This window comes from Podarcis raffonei, chromosome 7, assembly GCF_027172205.1.
Source record: "Podarcis raffonei isolate rPodRaf1 chromosome 7, rPodRaf1.pri, whole genome shotgun sequence".
Taxonomy (NCBI): domain Eukaryota; kingdom Metazoa; phylum Chordata; class Lepidosauria; order Squamata; family Lacertidae; genus Podarcis; species Podarcis raffonei.
In genome coordinates this window covers 73,515,574-73,526,322 of record NC_070608.1, presented here as the reverse complement: position 1 = coordinate 73,526,322, position 10,749 = coordinate 73,515,574, and the positions used below count along the sequence as shown (strand labels likewise).

General features: G+C 44.1%; 1 long non-coding RNA gene across 1 annotated transcript; it reads right to left on the bottom strand.

Moving 5' to 3' along the window:
* Positions 1 to 7,235: 7,235 nt before the first annotated feature.
* Positions 7,236 to 8,162, bottom strand: LOC128417893 (uncharacterized). Its single transcript, XR_008331599.1, has 2 exons — positions 8,008 to 8,162; positions 7,236 to 7,551 (listed from the first exon to the last, which is right to left on the bottom strand). It is a non-coding gene; the product is annotated as an uncharacterized LOC128417893 (long non-coding RNA).
* Between the last annotated feature and the right edge of the window lie 2,587 nt (positions 8,163 to 10,749).

The following is a 10,749-nucleotide window of genomic DNA, read 5'->3' as shown; positions in this document are numbered from 1 at the left end:
AAAGTGCAAGTAGATAAATAGGTACCGCTCCAGCGGGAAGGTAAACGGTGTTTCCGTGCACTGCTTTGGTTTTCCAGAAGCAGTTTAGTCATGCTGGCCACATGACCTGGAAAAACTGTCTGCAGACAAACGTTGGCTCCCTCAGCTAGTAAAGCAAGATGAGCGCTGCAACCCCAGAGTCGTTCACGATTGGACTTAACTGTCAGGGGTCCTTTACCTTTTTAAGATAAAGCCTATTTGGGAAACAAACTATTTTTGCCATTTTTATGGAGGCATATTATGTTTGTTTACAGATTGTTGCCTTGTTGATATTTTCTTGTGCCAATTGTGGATTTCAGACTTGGCTACTTGGATTGGCCCTGAATCTTGTTTCCTAACTTTCAGACTTTGGACCTAACTTATGTGGATCAACCCTCGGGCTTTGAAGTTTGGACTTGCCATACTGGCCTGGTAGGTTAGGGGTTCAGGACACAGACTAGGATCAGTGAAATGTGCTCAGTCTTACCCAGGTGAACAGTTCATTAACTGGACAAAGAAATGTAGGGTGTTCCAGAGTTTGCATATTCAGAGATTATGCATCCTAGGTGCATGTACCTTGGGTCTCAAACTTAATCCGTTCCAGAAGTCCATTCCAAAACCAAAGCATTCCAAAACCAAGACACACTTTCCCATAGAAAGTAATGCAAAATGGATTAATCCAGACTTTTAAAAACGACCCCTAAAACAGCAATGTAATATGAATTTTACTATCTAACAAGACCATTGACCCATAAAATGAAAGCAATGATCAATGTCCTGTACTATAAAATAAATAAGACAGTATTGTAGATGATGAAAATTAAAATTAATTCTTTTTCTTACCTGCACAGATGACAGTCATTGTGTGGATGGGGGGCTTTTATCCATTTCCACAGTTATACAATCAATCAATTAGTTGCTGAACTGGGTTCCACACAGTCACAAAAACAAATTAACCAAAAAAGTCTCAAAAACAAAAACACAAAATAAATAGCAAAAACAAAAGTGCCAAACTTAATCTGTTCCGGAACTTCGTTTGACTTCTGAAATGTTCGAAAACCAAGGTGCAGCTTCTGATTGTTGCAGGCACCCCGGAAACAATAGCTGACAACTGCATCGAGAGTTCAGCTTCTGAAAAATGTTCAAAAACCAGAACACTTACATTTGGGTTTTCGGCATTTGAGTACCAAGGTACCACTGTACTTAGGTGTACACTTTTTTAAAAAAGCAATTGGCAATAAGTTTGTTAATACAAAATGAAGAGGTTTCAGACTTTTAGTGGCTGCCAATGGGCTTCCATATTCCCAGGACCATTCAGCTACCATTTACAAAAAGCCATTCATGAGGCTTTGAAGCCCTAGAGGAATCTCCCAGAGCAGAATGTCCTAATAGTGATGGCTTCTTTGCAAAGTGCATCTGATCTTCATATGAAGTCTTGAAATACTCAAGAGTAGCCAGAAATGATTCAGATGAAAGCTATCCCAAGGGCTGTAATTTATTCATGAGGACTAGGCTGCTTGCACTGGCCTTGTGTTAATTTTTTTTTCGGGGGTTGCAGAAACTTCTCCATCTGGAAACTGTTCTGTTAGGCTGAGGATGAATGCACATGATTGCTTTCCAGCATCCTAATCTCATCGTAACAAGCACACTGGGAGATATGCATATCCAGTTCTTTAAAGAGGTGTTCAAACAAAGGCAATTATGAAAGGGGTGGGTTGTGTTTCTTTTTTTTTAATGCTATGTTTGACACACTGAGTGTAATAGCCTTATGTCATTGAGAATGACAAAAGACATTTTGTAAAACATGTTCACTGGTTATTTCCACTTATGCTGAATTTAATTAGCATGTAAAAGATTGTTTTTCAGCTGCTTATCTGTAAAAACAACCACCACCTAATGTGCATTCCCTCTTGGTGCCTATAACTTTTAAGAAAGGCTGTTTTTTAAACAGGGGCTGTACTTTAAACCAAGCAAATACTAAAGGACAAGTAACATTGGCTCTCTCCACCGATCCATTCACAGATAGGCTAAAGCACAAGTAAAATAGAGTTTGACTTTGACTCTGTCCCTGCTAGCAGTGGCATAGCGAGGGGGCAGCTGGGGGGCATTGCCCCAGGTGCATTTTTTTTGAGGGGGTGCAACCAGGTGCCTGGGGCAAAGGGGGTGGCAGCAGCAGCTTCTTCTCCTTAGGGCCACCCCTGGGCAAGCCACCAGCTGGTTGCAGCTCCACTCAAACAACAGGCCTGACCCAAGGGTGGAAGTGTCAAAGAGGTTGAAGCTTCACTCATGGGTCAAGCCTAAACCAAGGGAGGAAGCATAGGAGAGGCGGCAGCGGCGGTGGCCCTCTCTGATGCTGGGATCCGGCACACAAGGGAGCAGTGGGCTCCATTGTGTAAGTGCACTGCCCCATTTATTTGTATGTACAGATACAAACTGGGATGTGGGTGGCGCTGTGGGTTAAACCACAGAGCCTAGGACTTGCCGATCGGAAGGTTGGCAGTTCGAATCCCTGCCTCCCGTTGTTCGGTCCCAGCTCCTGCCAACCTAGCAGTTCATAAGCACAAAGTGCAAGTAGATAAATAGGTACCAGCGGGAAGGTAAAAAGTGTTTCTGTGTGCTGCTCTGGTTTGCCAGAAGCGGCTTGGTCATGCTGGCCACATGACCCAGAAGCTGTCTGCGGATAAACGCCGGCTCCCTTAGCCAATAAAGAGAGATGAGCGCCGCAACCCCAGAGTCGGTCACGACTGGACCTAATGGTCAGGGGTCCCTTTACCTTTTTACAGATACAAATTATCTCTACCAATAATAATAATAATAATAATAATAATAATAATAATAATAGTTTTATTATGTATATGCTGCCCAACCACTCTGGGTGGCTCCCAACAGAGTATTAAAAACACAATAAAACATCAAACTAAGGCATAGTTCAGACTATGTGGTTCAACTACAGCTGGACATGCCCCAAAAGTCATGGCTCTGGGAATAACAAGTTCTGATACCACGAACAGGTTTCACATGTTGTACCCTGAAGAGTTTGGAAAGCAGGAGAAGCCATCTCTGCCCCCTTTCTCATGAACACAGCTAGCAAATTGTGAGCTACCTGATAAATGAAGAGGCACAAGACAGGTAGCATAGGATGGCGAGAGGTGGCAGCATGTTGCAAATTAGAAGAGTGCAATTTTTTTAAGCAAATTTGTGTTCTCTTTGATTCTCTCTTTTTTGGTAAGGTGTAGGGTTACCCTATTTCAAAAAGTAAAAAGCAGGACACCCCGAAAGTGATTGAGCTTTGTTTAGGAAGAACCCAAAATTGGTGAGTTCTTTTAAGGAATACTCCAAATATGCCATAAAAACGTGATTTTTATTATTATTATTGACTTGCCTAAGATCCAGCACAAAGCGCCACCTTTTGAAAATTCCCCCCGGATGTCAATTCTGCCTTTGGAATCACAGTGATGTATGGACATGTGGAAGTCTATGAGTGGCTACTTTACTATTATCCCTTGCCAAAGATGCCTAATGGACATCTGGGCCTATAACTTGGCAGCTGAGGGGCATATATGAGAGGTTTCCAAAGGAACAGAAGATACTATCCCCTGTATCAAACAGTGGCGGCCCAGCCAAATGATCCGGACCATCACAGCCCCGTAATGGCTTTGGCTAAACTCCGGGCACAGTTCAGACCTGCTGTTGAGCGAGGGCACAACCCCAGCATATGTTCTCTGCAGCTTGCACACTCCTTCTGGCTTCAGTGCCCTAGTGAACTGAGGGGGGTGCATGTAGAGCCCTGCACAGTGCCTGCCTGCATCTCCCCTGCACTTATTGCATGAACAAAGCTGAACTGGCCTGTCACAGGTACTGGGGGAAAGAGGAATAGAGGAGAGGGGTCCAGGGGCGTCTTACCCATAGAGGCTAGTGGCCAGTGGCGTAGCATGGGTTGTCAGCACCCAGGGCAAGGCAAGTAATTTGCACCCCTAACCCGTGGATTTGCGCCCCCTAACCCGTGGATTTGCGCCCCCTAACCCTAACCCCCAGATGTTGCGCCTGGTGCGGCCGGCCCTCCCTGCACCCCCACGCTACACCACTGCTAGTGGCGCAGGGTGCCAGGGCGCCAGGTTCTGGAGGGCACCAGAGCAGAGGTGGAGGCTGGACGCGCCACCTCCCGGCATCAGATTGCCACCCTTGCCTGCCTCTGCCATGCCGCGCAGAAGCAGCGCCTCACCCGGAGCTTCCGCCTACCGTGGCCACCATGGCACGAAGCGGCCAGCTGAGCCGGGAGCCACCACATCCAACCTCTGCCTTTTCCTCACCGGAGGAGCTGCCCTCCAGCCACTACCCTCCTCCTCTAGCCCCACACCATGGTGCTGGATATGCTTAAGATGGCCCTGCATGGGTCCCATCTCTGCCTTTATTTGTGTAAATAACTTAGGTAAGAACAAGCCCAAAGAGCAATCAACATTTCAGCCACCGCCCCCACTGTTTGCTTGATATATGAGAGGTTAGAGATGGAGTGTTATGTTGAAAGTTGCCAGCTGTCAATCCCTGATGCCTAAGATCCTGGCCAGGAGTGCTTCTCACACCTCCAGTCTGCCTCCACGCCCCCCCCCCAAAAAAAAACTCCAGCTGCATTGCGTGCTGTATTCAAACATCCTTCTTCTCTCAATGCCTGGCCCTAACTTTTAAAAATTAAAGGGGTCCCAGTGTCATTTGCGGTGGTTTGCTCGACCAAATAATGCGTTCATATCTCAATTTCAATGTGCTAATTCATGTAACCGTAAGTGAATTTTTGGCTGTAGGTTGAATGATGGAGCAGATTATGTTTCTTATGATAAACACTTGCACATTATATGCATATAAAGGCATAATAAAATGATTACACATGAAGATCAGGCACATCTTTTTGATGCATAATCTACGCTGTGACACATATCCATTTACGCCACACAAAATTGCATGAAGCAGGATGCTGCTTTTTATGAGGATAAACTGTGTTGCATTTCACACATTAAAATGAAGGCTATTAATTTAGCAAAATAAACATGGGAGTATTGGTCTGAGGGATTTTTAATCGTGTAAGTTATTCATCAGTGCCTTCAGCTGAAATACTGGGAGAACATACAATATTCTGAATATTCAGAATTTGTACAGATTACGGAAGATTGGGAACGTTTTTGAAGGAATCATGTGTCCATCAATGACTGGTTTGATTTTATGGGCCTATCTATCTAGTGTTAGGATTGTTACATAACTACATTACAATGTGCCAGTCCCATTAAAGAAAAGTTAGTCTGAAGAAGCACTTTTGTCTTTGGCTGAATGCCACCTACCTAGCCTGGCAGTGTTCCTATAAATATTGGCAGGGCTCTCCCTTTGTCATTCTTCAGATCCCCTTGTCAAATGCTTCTCTGAGGTTTCTAAGAAGTTGGAGGAAAAGGAAGCAGCAGGAGCGCTGAAACTACCATTTATTATGCTGACAAGTCCCGGCTCATTGCTTCTTTTGTTCCCCATGTCTCTCCATTGTTTTGTTGCCAGTCACCATGCATATGAATCACCAGAGCTTTGGATCGAAACGTGTGTGTGTTTTTGTGTGTGTTTTAAAGTATGTTCCTAGCACACTGTACAATAGGCTTCTGCCTCAGGAATAAGGTTTCAGACTGCAGCCCAAAGAACAGCAGACATGAGAGGATAATTGCCTGCATTCCCCAGCCCTTCCCCACTGCTCCATTAAAATGTGGACCCCTTCCTCTCCACAAAAGTAAAACAGAAAGTGAGATGGGGGAGATCTGATCCCAGTACAGTTTGGGCCCATATTCCAGGAAATCATGGTTCATTTGAGGGAGTTTTTGGAACTGAAAACTGGTAGGACAGGTCCTGGATTGGAATGTAAGTCTCCAGGCCTGTATATCTGGCTCCCAGGACTCTCCTCAGGCCTCAAGAAGGTCACAGCCTTCACAGACCCTGCTAAGCCCCCTCTTCAAGTGCTTCTGCCTGGTCTAAATGTGATGATATCTCTTGTTTGCATGGATGGGAGGAGTTTGCATGGGTGCATGTGGATATAGAAAGCATAGATTTATCCATATGGCTGCTGAGACCATATAACACCAGTCCTGAAAGACCTACATTGGCTCCCAGAATGTTTCCGAGCACAATTCAAAGTGTTGGTGCTGACCTTTAAAGCCCTAAATGGCCTTGGCCCAGTATACCTGAAGGAGTGTCTCCACCTCCATCATTCAGCCTGGACACTGAGGTCCAGCGCCGAGGGTCTTTTGGCGGTTCCCTCACTGCGAGAAGTGGGGTTACAGGGAGCCAGGGAGAAGGCCTTCTTGGTAGTGCTGCCTGGGTGCCTGCCCTGTGGAACTCCCTCCAATTAGATGTCAAGGAAATAAACAACTATCTGACTTTTAGAAGACATCTGAAGGCAACCCTGTTTAAGGAAGTTTTTAATGTTTGATGTTTTAATATCCTGTTGAGAGCCACCCAGAGTGTCTGGGGAGGTCTGGCCAGATAGGCGGGGTAATAATAATAATAAGCTGGAATGTCATCTACTACCCATCACCTGTCCCATCACCTTTTTTTCTTCTGGCCCCATGCACCAACTGGAATGTGGCACCTAGAATGTAGCTCACAAGGGATTTTTTATCTCTTTTTTGAATAATATAATAATATAATATAATATAATATAATATAATATAATATAATATTCCGCCCTATACCCACAGGTGTCAGGGCGGTTCACAGAATAAAACTTGTTATATAAGCTTCCTTAGTGAGTAGATCAGTAATGGTGGAGAACTTTCTTGTACTGTGGGTAGCCAGGCTGTGGATGGGCAGATAGGTCCACTGCTTGGCAAAGTCATAGCAGTGACTGGACTACTCTGTTAGAAGGGGCTGTTGTTTCTGGATATTTGCAACCTCAGTTCCTTAGTTTGCCTCTATGACTGAACCAGCCCTGGACAGCTGAGATGAACCTTCCCAGGCTTGGAAGCATGGGTTGTGCCATTCTTGAGCTAGTCCAAAAGGGCTGTGGTTGGGGAAGCTCTCTATATCAGGATGAGGTTATAGGCATGTGCAGCGATAGTCAAATCTGGAATGAGTATAATCCAAGGATGGGCAAATCTATGGATTTTGGGTTCTCTTTGTTTCTCATTTTCCCCCATCTTCAGTTCTTCAGGTCTTCATATTTCCACATGAGTTTGCATTTAAAAAAAGTCTGCATGAAAGCTCATCAGCATTTTATTGCAAATTTCTCCTAATATGCACATTTTTGTATGGAAAGTGGCCTAATGTACATATTTTTGCAAAGCATTTTCTCCTAACATGATGCATTTTTTGCATATTCCTTTCACTAACATGTACCTTTTTTGCAGACTTTACCCTGTCAATCAACTTTGAGATACCATCTTGGGGCTATAAGATAGAACTTGAGTATTCTAACTAAATAGTCTTCAGAACTCCTAAACTGGAAGATTGTGAGTATTAGATTCCGTACTTTATGCTTGCCAAGTTCCCCACAACTTCCTCTGTTTTACACACCTGAAAAAGAAAGAAAGAAATACGTCTTTTCTTTTCTCTTGAAAGGTTGTTACACTGGGGTTGCTTAAAGGAGTTTGTGTGGTAAGACTGCACATAATAATACTAAGTGAGTTCCTGTTACTCCATATGACATATGTACAGGTAATGGGGTTTGAAGTGCTGACAGCCAAAAAGGATGGCTGGCTTTCTGAAAAGAACATTTGGAGAGGTTTAAGAATTACTCTAAATGAATAAATGGCATGTGCTCATTTTGTTCCACTTTGGGTTTAGCTGCTCTCTCTAATTGACAAACAGATTTCTAGGCCCATGTTAATGCTTCAAACAAATTCTGTGGCAGGGCTGAAAACGCTGTGCTATAAAAAAGGCACTTCACTTGCATCTGTAGCATCTTGGGGCTCTTTATAACCGCATGCTTAGAATAGATTAAAACAACGACAACCCAACTACAGTCTTTACTTGTAAAGTGCAACTGCTTCAATGTGGAAAAGCTGAAAGTCTCGCTGAGCAACCTTTTCCCCAAGCCTGCAACAGTAAGTGTTCCCTTCAAGGTATCAGGTTGCTGTCAATATTTGACCTATCAACCCACAATGTTCTGGACTTCATCTTCTAGCATTTTGAGCATATCTGGATCCATGGCAAAACATGAAGAACTCACAAGAGCAGAACAGATCTGCTGAATCAGTCCAAAGGCACGCCTAGTCCAACTCCCTGTTTCCAGTGGCCAATCACAGAAGACTGTCAAGCAGAAGAGTGATGTCACAATTTCTTCCCAGAGAACTCTGAGAATTGTAGTTTGTGAGGGGATTAGGCATTTACAAACAATGCTCATCACTTTTAACAAACAACAGCCCTCATAAACCTTTGGGGAAGTTATGACTGCACAAAATGGTATCATAGTTTTCGCCAAGTAGGGGCCTTTCCTGCTCATACTATGTTTTGTTTGGCTGAATTGGATTAAGATAGGTTAATTGGTTTTCTTTGCATAGCCCCAAGTTTTCCTTAAAGCAGTGTCTTGATACTTACTTGGGGTAGGTGTGGCAGCAAATCTAAATTTCCAGTATACACTTGAATCCGTCCCACAGAATATTGTCCAGACTGGAGTCAACCAAACTCTTGTCCATGGCTATGATCTTGAATTCATTCTGATTTTGCTCCCCCTTCTGTGAGAGATCCTAATCACAGATCTCTTGCATCATATCAAGTTGTGTCAAATGTACAAGTGATGTCCAACAACAGCGGTTCAGATCTGTATCAGTTTCTATACTTTCAAATAGACAATATGATGCATGGTTTGTAGGCAGTGAAAGGGACAGGTTTTGCAGATTGTTAATGAAATGAGTTATTGAGGGGAAATAAGAATGTTGGGGGAGAGAAGAGAATGTCAATACAAGATAAAAGCCATTGTTTAAGAAACGAGAACTACAAAAAAGCTCCATTACAATTTTTCTCCTTCCACATAAATTCTGCAGTCAGCAAAGGATGGAAATATAGTGTTACAATTCAGGCTTCCCTACCAAAAGCTCTGCATCTTTGTCATGTGTGATTTCATTTGTGAGTCTGAGAACTGCAGATTTCACATTTTTCACAGGCAAATATAAGAAGTGGAATAAAGCAAGATTTATGCATGCGTCACCTTGTAAATAGGCAAATCCCAACAGAAGAAATGCAAGTTGGCACAGAAAATTGTCTTTCATTACATGTATATTTATTTTTCTAAGTTGATCTTCAGAAAGTAGGAAAACTTACTTATATGCCAGATGTGGTTTAATTCACTATCTCCAGGCACCACAATATTTTCCTTTTCCTTCAGAAAAGAAGATACATTCAGGGCTTCATTTGAGACAGGGCTCAACAGGGATGAGTCCCAGCACCCACAATGAGTACCAAGGCTCCATCCTAAAACGCCCCTCTCTAAAGTACATTCCACAAATCTGAATTAGGAGCAGTTTCCAGGCTGCGTGCCTTTAGTTGTTAGCACAGGGGGGCAGAAACCACTTTTTTCATGGGTTTATCCCATTGAGCTGACATAACAACTGAGGCATATTGTTTGGCCCTTGCAACCCTATCATCACTGTATTGCTAGTGTGCAATAAATCCTTTGTGTGACACAGATTGGCCATGCACACATGTTGTTGGGTCTTTAAATGTCATAGTAGGAACATGGAATGAATCCCCCAAATCACCCACAAACAAGTGGCACCCACCTCTCTTTCTGTATGCTGTATGGCTGAGTTACCTTTTGTGGCCACTCAGTTTCCCACCGCAGGAATGCTGGGACTTGTACTCTGAATACTATCTGGATGCTCCACCAGAGAGCTGAAATCCTGCCACTGCCACTTCTTCCGCTTTCCTTACCACTACAGGCTAAGGAAGGCACTATGGATTGAGAATATGCAAGGAGGGGGGATCCAAGTATTTGAAATTGGAGGTACAGTCATTTGTTGTTGTTGTTCTTTAGTCGTTTAGTCGTGTCCGACTCTTCGTGATCCCATGGACCAGAGCACGCCAGGCACTTCTGTCTTCCACTGCCTCCCGCAGTTTGGCCAAACTCATGCTGGTAGCTTCGAGAACACTATCCAACCATCTCGTCCTCTCTTGTCCCCTTCTCCTTTTGTCCTCCATCTTTCCCAACATCAGGGTCTTTTCCAGGGAGTCTTCTCTTCTCATGAGGCGGCCAAAGTATTGGAGCCTCAGCTTCAGGATCTGTCCTTCCAGTGAGCACTCAGGGCTGATTTCCTTCAAAATGGAGATGTTTGTTCTTCTTGCAGTCCATGGGACTCTCAAGAGTCTCCTCCAGCACCATAATTCAAAAGCATCAATTCTTCGGCGATCAGCCTTCTTTATGCTCTCACTTCCATACATCACTACTTGGAAAACCATAGCTTTAACTATACGGACCTTTGTTGGCAAACAGTCATACCTCGGGATAAATACGCTTCAGGATAAGTATTTTCGGGTTGTGCTCTGCGGCGACCCGGAAGTAACGGAGCATGCTACTTCCGGGTTTCACTGCTCGCGCATGCGCAGACGGTCAAAATGACATCACACGCATGCGTGGAAGCGGCGAAACGCAACCCACGCACGCGCAGACACGCAGTCACATCTTACGTTCTGCTCAGGATGCGAACGGGGCTCCGGAATGGATCCCGTTCACATCCCGAGGTACCACTGTATACACAGCAGTGGTAGCCAGATGTT